General features: G+C 52.6%; 1 long non-coding RNA gene across 1 annotated transcript in view; it reads right to left on the reverse strand.

The window, feature by feature from the left end:
* LOC135026693 (uncharacterized) overlaps positions 1-9,440 on the reverse strand; it is a 31,576-nt gene extending 22,136 nt beyond the window's left edge. The window contains exon 1 of the long non-coding RNA XR_010223286.1: positions 9,367-9,440. This is a non-coding gene — a long non-coding RNA (uncharacterized LOC135026693). The remainder of the gene's footprint in view (positions 1-9,366) is intronic.
* Between the last annotated feature and the right edge of the window lie 3,703 nt (positions 9,441-13,143).

The raw sequence follows: 13,143 nt of genomic DNA on the forward strand, positions 1-13,143 counted from the left end.
TCTCTCATCCTAACCCCACCGCTCTATGCTCCTCTCTAACTGTCTCTCCTCTGTGTCACCCCTGTCTGTCTGTCCCTCCCCTATAGAGTGTAAGCTCTCATCCTAACCCACCGCTCTATGCTCCTCACTCACTGTCTCTCCCCTGTGTCACCCCTGTCTGTCTGTCCTCCCCTATAGAGTGTAAGCTCTCATCCTAACCCACCGCTCTATGCTCCTCACTCACTGTCTCTCCTCTGTGTCACCCCTGTCTGTCTGTCCCTCCCCTATAGAGTGTAATCTCTCATCCTAACCCACTGCTCTATACTCCTTACTCACTGTCTCTCCTCTGTGTCACCTGTCTGTCTGTCTCCCCCCTATAGAGTGTAATCTCTCATCCTAACCCACCGCTCTATGCTCCTCACTCACTGTCTCTCCTCTGCGTCACCCCTGTCTGTCTGCCCCTCCCCTATAGAGTGTAAGCTCTCATCCTAACCCACTGCTCTATGCTCCTCACTCACTGTCTCTCCTCTGTGTCACCCCTGTCTGTCTGTCCCTCCTCTATAGAGTGTAAGCTCTCATCCTAACCCACCGCTCTATGCTCCTCACTCACTGTCTCTCCTCTGTGTCACCCCTGTCTGTCTGCCCCTCTCCTGTAGAGTGTAATCTCTCATCCTAACCCATCGCTCTATGCCCCTCACTCACTGCCTCCTCTGTGTCACCCCTGTCTGTCTGTCCCTCCCCTATAGAATGTAATCTCATCCTAACCCACCGCTCTATGTCTCTCCTCTGTGTCACCCCTGTCTGTCTGTCCCTCCCCTATAGAATGTAATCTCATCCTAACCCACCGCTCTATGCTCCTCACTCACTGTCTCTCCTCTGTGTCACCCCTGTCTGTCTGTCCCTCCCCTATAGAATGTAATCTCATCCTAACCCACCGCTCTATGCTCCTCACTCACTGTCTCCTCTGTGTCACCCCTGTCTGTTTGTCCCTCCCCTATAGAGTGTAATCTCTCATCCTAACCCCACCGCTCTATGCTCCTCACTCACTGTCTCTCCTCTGTGTCACCCCTGTCTGTCCCTCCCCTATAGAGTGTAAGCTCTCATCCTAACCCACCGCTCTATGCTCCTCACTCACTGTCTCTCCCCTGTGTCACCCCTGTCTGTCTGTCCTCCCCTATAGAGTGTAATCTCTCATCCTAACCCACTGCTCTATACTCCTTACTCACTGTCTCTCCTCTGTGTCACCTGTCTGTCTGTCTCCCCCCTATAGAGTGTAATCTCTCATCCTAACCCACCGCTCTATGCTCCTCACTCACTGTCTCTCCTCTGCGTCACCCCTGTCTGTCTGCCCCTCCCCTATAGAGTGTAAGCTCTCATCCTAACCCACCGCTCTATGCTCCTCACTCACTGTCTCTCCTCTGTGTCACCCCTGTCTGTCTGTCCCTCCTCTATAGAGTGTAAGCTCTCATCCTAACCCACCGCTCTATGCTCCTCACTCACTGTCTCTCCTCTGTGTCACCCCTGTCTGTCTGCCCCTCTCCTGTAGAGTGTAATCTCTCATCCTAACCCATCGCTCTATGCTCCTCACTCACTGTCTCTCCTCTGTGTCACCCCTGTCTGTCTGTCCCTCCCCTATAGAGTGTAAGCTCTCATCCTAACCCACCGCTCTATGCTCCTCACTCACTGTCTCTCCTCTCTGTGTCACCCCTGTCTGTCTGTCCCTCCCCTATAGAGTGTAAGCTCTCATCCTAACCCACCGCTCTATGCTCCTCACTCACTGTCTCTCCTCTGTGTCACCCCTGTCTGTCTGCCCCTCCCCTATAGAGTGTAATCTCTCATCCTAACCCATCGCTCTATGCTCCTCACTCACTGTCTCTCCTCTCTGTGTCACCCCTGTCTGTCTCTCCCCTATAGAGTGTAAGCTCTCATCCTAACCCACCGCTCTATGCTCCTCACTCACTGTCTCTCCTCTCTGTGTCACCCCTGTCTGTCTCCCCCCTATAGAGTGTAAGCTCTCATCCTAACCCACCGCTCTATGCTCCTCACTCACTGTCTCTCCTCTGTGTCACCCCTGTCTGTCTGTCCCTCCCCTATAGAGTGTAAGCTCTCATCCTAACCCACCGCTCTATGCTCCTCACTCACTGTCTCTCCTCTGTGTCACCCCTGTCTGTGGGACTCAGAGGCTGTAGACGTTAGTTGTTACCGCTGTGTTACACTCTGCAGGAGGTCTATGTGCACTGGATGGTAGTGCATGTTGGAACCTTACAGTAGCTTGTCTTCCTGATGAGGGGCTCCTCACAAATGGTACATGACGGTGCTACCTGGAGCAAATGGCACTGGGATATAGACAGTAGGTTGTCCTGGAACCCACACTACTGTAAGTGGTGGCAGGCCAAGTCTGTTTGCCGTTTTGTTCTATTTGCCTGGGAGATGTAATGAAGGACATTCATCTTCCTTACCAGTTGGCCAGGTGAGCAATGGTCATCTGTGGGGTGTGTAGGAGAGGGTGTAGGGTGACTGAGAAGTCTCTGTGAGGAGGTGGAGTAGGAGGGGTGGAGCAGCGGGCCTGGTGAGCGATTATCATCTGTGAGGTGTGTAGGAGATGATGTAGGGTGACTGAGAAGTTGCTGTGAGGAGGTGGAGTAGGAGGAGAGGGGAATCGGGCCTGGTGAGAGATGGTCAGCTGTGGGGTGCACAGGAGAGGGTGTAGGATGACTGAGAAGTCTCTGTGAGGAGGTGGAGGAGGAGGAGAGGGAAAGCGGGCCTGGTGAGAGATGGTCAGCTGTGGGGTGCACAGGAGAGGGTGTAGGGTGACTGAGAAGTCTCTGTGAGGAGGTGGAGGAGGAGGAGAGGGGAAGCGGACCTGGTGAGAGATGGTCAGCTGTGGGGTGTACAGGAGAGGGTGTAGGGTGACTGAGAAGTCTCTGTGAGGAGGTGGAGTAGGAGGAGATGGGAAGCGGTCCTGGTGAGATATGGTCAGCTGTGGGGTGCACAGGAGAGGGTGTAGGGTGACTGAGAAGTCTCTGTGAGGAGGTGGAGTAGGAGGAGAGAGGTAGTAGTCCCGGTGGGTGATGGTCAGCTTTGGGGTGTGCAGGAGAGGATGTAGGGTAACTGACTAGTCTCTGTGAGGCGGTGGAGTAGGAGGAGATGGGAAGCGGTCCTGGTGAGAGATGGTCAGCTGTGGGGTGTACAGGAGAGGGTGTAGGGTGACGGAGAAGGATCTGTGAGGAGGTGGAGCGGGAGGAGAGAGGCAGTGGGCCTGGTGAGCAATGGTCAGCTTTGGGGTGTGCAGTAGAGGGTGTATGGCAGGCATTCCCAACCACGGTCCTCAAGGCACACTAACATTGCAGGTTTTAGTGCTATCCAGGCTTGAGCACAGGTGACTTAATTAACACCTCAGTTATTTTGATTTAACCATCTGTGCTGCAGCCTGGATATCACTAAAACCTGCACTGTTAGTGTGCCTTGAGGACCGCGGTTGGGAATGCCTGGTGTATGGTGTATGAGCTGATCATCTTCCCTCCCTCCCGCATAACCTCACCTCCCACACTCTCATCATCTATAGATGGCACTACTATCTCCTCTAACCCCCAAGTGTGCTGTCTTGGAGTAATCCTTCACTCCTCCCTCTCCTTCACACCACACATTCAGCACCTCTCACAGTCCTGCTGCTTCCATCTCAGGATCAGACTCTTTCTCACCCAGGATACCACTAAGACCCTTATCCACTCACTGATCATTTGCAGACTGGACTAATGCAATCTTCTCCTATCTGGCCTCCCTGATATACGCCTCTCTCCACTCCAATCTATCCTCAATGCTGCTGCTCGGCTAATTTTCCTCACCAAACGCACTACGTCCACCTCTCCTCTCTTACTAGACCTTCACTGGCTTCCCTTCCCTACCAGAATCCAATTCAAGCTTCTCACACTCACTTACAAAGCCCTCACCCACTCCTCTTCCATTTACATCTCTGACCTTATCTCCCCTTACACTCCCACCTGTCCTCTTCGCTCCGCTAATGCACGCCGACTCTCCTATCTCCAATATTTTTCACGTGCTGCTCCCTTTCTCTGGAATTCCCTACCTCTCCCCCTCAGACTCTCCACCTCTCTGCAAAACTTCAAACAGGCTCTCAAGACCCACTTCTTCACCAAACCCGGCCAAATCTCATCCTAACCCTCTGTTCCACACTCTCTATGTACCCCATCTGTGTCACCCCTGTCTGTCTACCCCTCCCCTTTAGAATGTAAGCTCTCATGAGTAGGGCCCTCTTCCCTCATGTGCTTATCCTTTTAATAATCTTCAACTGCACCACATCCATCAGTCTTCTGCCACCTGATACTTATTCCAGTGTTATCTGCTGATGTAGCTATGTCTATATACCCTGTACTTCTCCTATTCTGTCATCAACTGTAAGTCGCTGTTTACCTTTTTTGATTATTTGTTTATGTACTCTGTAATTGGGTGCTGCGGAACCCTTGTAACATCACATAAATAAAGGATAATAATAATAATAATGGTGACTGAGAAGTCTCTGTGAGGAGGTGGAGTAGGAGGAGAGGAGTAACGGGCCTGGTGGGCGATTGTCAGCTTTGCGGTGTGCAGAAGAGGGTGTATGGTGACTGAGAAGTCTTTGTGAGGAGGTGGAGTAGGAGGAGGGAGGCAGTGGGCCTGGTGGGCGATGGTCAGCTTTGGGGTGTGCAGGAGAGGGTGTATGGTGACTGAGAAGTCTCTATGAGGACGTGGAGTAGGAGGGGAGAGGCAGTGAGCCTGGTGATCGATGGTCAGCTTTGGGGTGTGCAGGAGATGGTGTAGGGTGACTGAGAAGTCTCTGTGAGGTGGTGGAGTAGGAGGAGAGGAGTAGTGGGCCTGGTGGGCGATTGTCAGCTTTGGGGTGTACAGGAGAGGGTGTATGATGACTGAAAAGTCTCAGTGAGGAGGTGGAGTAGGAGAGGAGTGGCAGTGGGCCTAGTGAGCGATGGTCAGCTTTGGGGTGTGCAGGAGAGGGTGCATGGTGACTGAGAAGCCTCTGTGAGGAGGAAGTGGAGTAGGAGGAGAGGAGTAGCGGGCCTGTTGGGCGATGGTCAGCTTTGGGTGTGCAAGAGAGGGTGTATGGTGGCTGAGAAGTCTCTGTGAGGAGGAAGTGGAGTAGGAGGAGAGTAGTAGTGGGCCTGGTGGACGATGGTCAGCTTTGGGGTGCGTAGGAGAGGGTGTATGGTGACTGAGAAGTCTATGAGGAGGGGGAGTAGAAAGGGAGAGGCAGTGGGCCTGGTGAGTGATGGTCAGCTTTGGGGTGTGCAGGAGAGGGTGTAGGTTGACTGAGAAGTCTCTGAGGAGGTGGAGTAGGAGGGGAGAGGCAGTGGGCCTGGTGAGCGATGGTCAGCTTTAGGGTGTGCAGGAGAGGGTGTAGAGTGACAGAGAAGTCTTTATGAGGAGAAGGTGGAGTAGGAGAGGAGGGGCAGTGGGCTTGGTGAGCGATGGTCAGCTTTGGGGTGTACAGGAGAGGGTGTAGGGTGACAGAGAAGTCTTTATGAGGAGATGGTGGAGTAGAAGAGGAGGGGCAGTGGGCCTGGTGAGCGATGGTCAGCTTTGGGGTGTGCAAGAGAGAGTGTAGGGTGACAGAGAAGTCTTTATGAGGAGAAGGTGGAGTAGGAGAGAAGGGGCAGTGGGCCTGGTTAAGCAATGGTCCCAGCATCATTTTGCGCCACTATATTCCTGCATGCAAAGGTTTGCAGATGCCTGAAAGGCGATGATAACCTTTGATGAACTACGAGAGTTTGGAAAAAGATGAGAATGTTTTCAGTCTCAATATTGCTGTCTTCTTTACAGCCCATTTGCGGCTTTTTACAATCCTTTTTGTGTCACTTCAGACTTGAGATTCGCTTTAACCAGGACGCTAAGACCAAGTGTCACGGTCCTGACTAAATCATTCATGTTCTGTGACCAGAGGCGGATTGGCCATAGAGTCCACAGGGTAGATTCCCGGTGGACCGACGCACCCGTGGGGCCTGTTTTGTTTGAGGACATGTGGTCCTTTTTATAGACATAATGAATAAGATGCAAAATAATTTGCATATATGAAAATTACTGCCACTTAGCCTGTGATTGCAGATGATCTAGTGTATGCTCTGTCTTCCTGCTTGGCTGACATATAAGATTGAGTGAATAGTGATTGGGATACGGTTGGTGTAATAAGCAAGAAAATATATCTTTCTAAAGAATGATATTGGCCCTCATTCCGAGTCGTTCGCTCGGTATTTTTCATCGCATCGCAATGAAAATCCGCTTAGTACGCATGCGCAATATTCGCACTGCGACTGCGCCAAGTAATTTAACAATGAAGATAGTATTTTTACTCACGGCTTTTTCATCGCTCCGGCGATCGTAATGTGATTGACAGGAAATGGGTGTTACTGGGCGGAAACACGGCGTTTTATGGGCGTGTGGATGAAAACGCTACCGTTTCCGGAAAAAACGCAGGAGTGGCTGGAGAAACGGGGGAGTGTCTGAGCGAACGCTGGGTGTGTTTGTGACGTCAAACCAGGAACGACAAGCACTGAACTGATCGCACAGGCAGAGTAAGGTTGAAGTTACTCAGAAACTGCAAAGTAGTTTGTAATCGCAATATTGCGAATACATCGGGCGCAATTTTAAGAAGCTAAGATACACTCCCAGTAGGCGTAGGCTTAGCGTGTGTAACTCTGCTAAATTCGCCTTGCGACCGATCAACTCGGAATGAGGGCCATAGTTTCCTAAATTCTGAAGGTGTATCATATAATGTGCTCATAATATGTAATTTTATTTCCTTTTAACTTCCCCTTGATGCTGGACATCCCCACTATCCAGAAAGTCTTGGGGGGGAGGGTGCTGCTGCCATGGCCCATGGCTAGACCTTACACCTCTGGTGCTGCCCATGTGGGGCCACTAGTACAAATTTTTCCAGGGCCGCTTTTTGTTCCCAATCCGCCCCTGTCTGTGACTTACCTCAGTATTTCCTGCAAGCCTGCATCTGCTCTGCAGCCCAGTATACTCTGCAGACCTGCGCCTGCTTCACAGTACAGCACACAAGCTGCGGTGTAAACTCCTAATCAGTCACCTGTGTGAGAATTCCTCTGTCCAGCATCTGATTCTCCATAGTGCTCTGCTTCCCAGTGTTTAGGCTTCAGTTTTTCCCGGCCTGCTAGGCCTCAATACACATCAGAGCCTAACCTAGATTACTGCTGTGACAGGTTCTGATCACCTGACCATGATCCATCCACTCCTGAACCAGACAGAGACTCTCTGAATCACCTGACTCTATCCACCTATCGTCAAGCACCAATGGGTATAAGTAAGGAGACCACAGGTTCAGAATCTGCCAGTTCCATGACTCACACAGCTCAGTGTGTGAGCCTAGTAGCTGAGCTCCACAGAGTTTACAGATATTACCTTAATACCGGCAATCCTTTGTACCTTTGCATTCCATTCCAGTTCCAGTCCGCTTGCATTCCAATCTGGTTCAAGTCTGGTTGCACTTCAGTTCAGTTCCAGTCTGGTTGCACTCCAGTTGCATTCCAGTCCGGTTTGTCCTGATCCAGTCTGGTTGCATAACAATCTGGTACCAGTCCAGTTTTCCCAGTTCGAGCTCAGTCAGCCTTCCAGTTTGGTTCTAGTGTCATCATTGGATCCAGCCAAACCTTGCTCAACATTGGTCTTGTTATTCTCAACCATCACCCTGCCAGATTCTGCCACTCTAGCCTTCCGTGTTTCTTACCAAGTAAGGAGAGTGTTATAATAGTACCCACGGTATCCATCCAGTACTCACTACTACTCTCCTCCTTACTACATTCACCATCCTGTCATCAACACCAAAGTCCCTGGTGTCCCAGTGGTCAGGATACGGCTCCCTCTGCCGAGACCCGGTTTCGACTCCCGGTCAGGGATTGCTCTTGGCCTCTCCATCGCACTGTTCCCGTCAGACCAGCCAACTCAGCACATAGTCCTCCAGTTACCCACTCAGACTTCACACAGGCTCCGGGGGTCACAAAACAAACAGTCATGCCACCAAGGCTGAAATGGGAAGTGAACTCGCAGGAAGTGGGCACCATTGTGGCTGCAGTTCGCATACAGTCACAGCAAAAGTACACTGATTCAAGCGCATAGTAGACTGGGAAGCCTGCACATACACTTATAAGTATAGAGAAATACATTATAGCATTTGCATCTGTTGCTGCAGGTCTCTCAGGTACTGGTTACATGCACTGTCCGGCATAGGTGTGCGCAGGGGGGGTGCCTGGTGCGCACAGGCACCCCCTAATGTCTGGCACCCCGATCTCACATGCCTGATGCAGCGATCACCGAGCAAGCTGATTACTGTCCCCTCTGTGCTGCACCCTGTCAGGACTGTATTACTGACCAGACGCCTGGGTTAATCAAGGGTGCCACTGCCACCAGCTTTCAAACTCCTGGCTCCACCTCCCTGTACAAAAACAGCGTGATGTGATTACGTTATGCTGCTCGTACGCCCACCGCCACATGCCCACCTCGCTCCTTCTATGCTATGCCAACGCCAGCCACTGATGAGGAGCAGCATGCAGCCAGCGTTCCTCTTAGGAAGACAAATTCAATACTGGCAGGCGGTCGGCAGCAATATTGACACGTCACTCGTTTTTCCAGCAGCGGCAGTACTAGTCTGCGACTGTCAGTGTCAGTGAGTGACTGACTTGTAAGTAAGCTGCTGCAGCTTGCAGGGGAAAGAGAGGGGGAGCCAGACCAGGCTGAGGAGGAGCAGTGTAATTGCAGTGAGTGCCATCAGGGGTGTTTGTTTGGAGCACACCACAACATCTGACAATGTATCTGCTTTATTAGGATTGGTACAAGGGTGGATATTATATATTGCGTTGACCATCAATAGATGGTGCTAGACACGCCCAAAAGGTGATGCTAGACACACCCCTCCGACGGTGCACCCCCTAATAAAATGGTCTGCGCACGCCTATGCTGTCCGGACATTAGCCTGAGTGTGTGTCTTTTCTTAGCTGCAATTTGCATCATTGTGTGTGTTGGAGCCACGCATCGGCATGCAATCCAGCCTCATCTCAGCCAGATACCACGTGAAGGGAGTCACAGCTTGTGTGTTATGGCTGCAGCCAGGTCCGGATTAACAATGGGGCGGATGGAGCTGCAGCTCCAGGCCCCCCCATCAAAATAGGCCCACAGGATCCCCTGCTGTTGGTAACAGGAAAAAATGTTTTTCCTATTACAGCACATCAGCAGCACTAGACAGCCTCAGAAGTCCTCCCTGCGCCGAAAGATTTCTCTGCTTCTCCCCTGCGCCATGATCTCACACAGGCGCCGCGCCTCCCCTCCACTGGGTACAAGAGCAGCAGCCAGCGGTGTACTTGCCTGCCAGGTCGCAAGGTGACAGTCCTGTGACCCCTCTGCCGTCCCGGCTAGTGGTGCTTGCTAAATGGTAGGGGTTCCCCCCCTCCAGCCCCCCAAGAGGGCGTGGTCACGGGTCCGTGATTAGGCCACACCCCCAACTTTTCCTGGTTGGTCTGTCTGCTCCTGCTCTGTCGGCATAGCTCAGTGACAGGGGAAAACGGGGGAAAGTGAGAGGGCTGTGGGGAACAGGGTATGTGTGTTGGCCCTTCCAGGCAGGAGGTGTGTGTAGGGAATGGGGTGAACAGGGTGGCTGAGTGTGTGTGTATGGTGACACTGGAGGGGAAATGCTGTGTGGAAGGTGTGGGGGGGGGGGGGGGGGAGAGAGCTGGGAGAAACAACAGTTTTGTATGTATGTATTTGTATGTGTAGGGACTGGGGAACAGGGTGTGTGTGTGTGTGTGTGTGTGTGTGTGTGTGTGTGTGTGTGTGTGTGTGTGTGTGTGTGTGTGTGTGTGTGTGTGTGTGTGTGTGTGTGTGTGTGTGTGTGTGTGTGTGGAACTGGCTTTGTGTGTGTATGTAGGGACTGGGGAACAGGCTTTGTGTGTGTGTGTGTGTGTGTGTGTGTGTGTGTGTGTAGGGACTGGGGAACAGGCTTTGTGTGTGTGTGTTTGTGTGTGTGTGTGTGTGTGTGTGTGTGTGTGTGTGTGTGTGTGTGTGTAGGGACTGGGGAACAGGCTTTGTGTGTGTGTGTGTGTGTGTGTGTGTGTGTGTGTGTGTGTGTGTGTGTGTGTGTGTGTGTAGGGACTGGGGAACAGGGTGTGTGTGTGTGTGTGTGTAGGGACTGGGGAACATGGTGTGTGTGTGTGTGTGATCTGCACGTCTGTGGACGCTCAGTCCATGTGCATTCGGCTGCACTATGTGCACTGGGAGGGGCAGCGTTGGAGTGTTGGGAGGGTCACTGCTCGTCCAGCTCAGGGGATACTGCCAGTGGCGGTTTTAGGTGCGGGCTAGCAGGACGGGCACCCGGGTCACCGTGGCCTGAGGCCCCCGCCAGTGCCATCAGCACCCGTCTGCTACCTGCACCACAGTGCCCCTCACCGCTTCCTGCTCCGGCCGGCCGCCCCCCATCCTGGCCACTTCACGCTGCCTGCACCCCACCGCGGGAGTATGACAAGAACATAGAGCCGGGGGACCACAGGCGCCGAATGGTGAGTGACGGCTAGCTAGCGCAATTTGTATAATGGGCTACCTGTTGCTATGTGTATAAGGCGCTACCTGGTGCAGTTTGTATAACAGGCTCTACCTGGCGACACGTGTAATAAAGGGGCTCCACCTGGCATAACGTGAATAAAAGGGGCTCTACATGGCGTATTGTGTATAAGGGGCTCTACCCCTAGTCACAACCCCACTGTTGCTGCTCAACCCCTCTGCTACGGTACACAGTAGGCCCTTCAGAAATTTCAGCTCCAGGCCCATGTGGTCCTTAATCTGGCACTGGCTGCAGCCACGCCTCAGCATCAGAGCCGGATTAAGGCCCCGGGAGGCCTGGGGTACTAAAGAGCAGGGGGCCCCCATGGACTAAAAAACAAAAATAATTATATATATATATATACGTGACTATAATACATTCATTTATTATGCCAGTCTCTGAGTGCCGTTCATATTGGAGGTATATGATGTTTTTCTGAACTGGACACCGGAGCATTTGCTTTATTTATGAGAGTGCCGGCTGAATTGGATCCTTATATATATATATATATATATATCGCTAAGAATCCCTCCTCCTTCAGTTCAGCGTGCGGCGCGCCAATGACTGAGCTGCAGGCTTGCTGAGCCAGACAGCAATTGGACAGCTGAGCCGTCGCTCAGCTGCCCTGACTACACCTGTTAGAGCACTCTTCTTAGAGCTGTAGTCAGCGCAGCTGAGCGACGGCTCAGTTGTCCAATTGCTGTCCGGCTCAGCAAGCCTGCGGCTCAGTCATTGGTGCGCCACACGCTGAACTGAAGGAGGAGGAGGGACAGGGCAGCGGGGAGCCGTGGCTCGTGAGCGCAGCACCGCAGATCGGATTGAAGAAAAATCCGATGTGTGGTGTGGCAGGGGGCCCTTTTGGAAAGGGACCCCCCCTTAATCCAGCTCTGCTCAGCATGCAATCCAGCCTCATCTCAGCCAGTGACCATGGGGAGGGAGTCATAGATTGTGTGTTATGGCTGCAGCCACGCCTCAGCATGCAATCCAGCCTCATCTCAGCCAGGGACCACGGGGAGGGAGTCACAGCTTGTGTGTTATGGCTGCAGCCACGCCTCCGCATGCAATCCAGCCTCATCTCAGCCAGATACCACGTGAAGGGAGTCACAGATTGTGTGTTATGGCTGCAGCCACGCCTCCGCATGCAATCCAGCCTCATCTCAGCCAGATACCACGTGAAGGGAGTCACAGATTGTGTGTTATGGCTGCAGCCACGCCTCCGCATGCAATCCAGCCTCATCTCAGCCAGATACCACGTGAAGGGAGTCACAGATTGTGTGTTATGGCTGCAGCCACGCCTCCGCATGCAATCCAGCCTCATCTCAGCCAGGGACCACGGGGAGGGAGTCACAGCTTGTGTGTTATGGCTGCAGCCACGCCTCCGCATGCAATCCAGCCTCATCTCAGCCAGATACCACGTGAAGGGAGTCACAGATTGTGTGTTATGGCTGCAGCCACGCCTCCGCATGCAATCCAGCCTCATCTCAGCCAGGGACCACGGGAAGGGAGTCATAGATTGTGTGTTATACCTGGAGCCACGCCTCCGCATGCAATCCAGCCTCATCTCAGCCAGGGACCACGGGGAGGGAGTCATAGATTGTGTGTTATGGTTGCAGCCACGCCTCCGCATGCAATCCAGCCTCATCTCAGCCAGGGACCACGCAGCAGGAGTCGCAGCTTGTGTGTTGTGGCTGGAGCCAGAGCTGAATTAAGGGTGGGGCCCAGGGGTACGTACCCCAGGCCCCCCTTTCCAAAAGGGCCCCCTGCCACATCACAGATCGGATCTCTTCCGATCCGATCTGCGGTGCTGCGCTCCACGGCTCCCGGCCCCACTGCAGTGGCGGCCGCACAGACAGGACAGCTGAGCGAAGCGACGGCTCAGCTGCCCAATAATGTATGAATGAAGCAGCCTGCCCCTGCAGCCGGTGTGCCCAGCCAATGACTGAGCGGCAGGCTGCTTCATTCATACATCATTGGACAGCTGAGCCGTCGCTCCGCTCAGCTGTCCTATCTGTGCGGCCGCCGCTGCAGTAGGGACTGGAGTGCAGGGAAGGCAAGTTTTACTAAGCTGCTTCCTGTCTGTCTATATATATATATATATATATATATATATACACACATATATATATATATATATATATATATGTGTGTGTGTATATACATAGTAACAGGAGACTTGCTAGACTGTGCTCTGCTACAAAGATCCACCATCGACCGACTCCAGGCTTGTACAAAAACAACAAATACCTTTTATTCAGGTAGCTCAAAAACAAAGATATACATAGAACAAAGATCACTGTCTTTAGTATAAACAACCAGATGGTTAGGCCCTGCCTCACTCCCTCTTACTTAATCAGGAACCCTTCAGGTCCCAGCATCCTGACACTAGGGGCCCAGCCCTCCGGATACCACTGTCCCTAGCAGGCCTATCACCTGGACACTAGCTGCCTTCAGGAGCCCTGACTCATGGGAGAGACTCTGCTTTAAACCCAGCACCCAGGTGCTGGATGATGAAGCATCTTTTTGGGCTAAGAAGCCTATAAGACCTGGTT

This window comes from Pseudophryne corroboree, unplaced genomic scaffold (genome assembly GCF_028390025.1).
Source record: "Pseudophryne corroboree isolate aPseCor3 unplaced genomic scaffold, aPseCor3.hap2 scaffold_446, whole genome shotgun sequence".
Taxonomy (NCBI): domain Eukaryota; kingdom Metazoa; phylum Chordata; class Amphibia; order Anura; family Myobatrachidae; genus Pseudophryne; species Pseudophryne corroboree.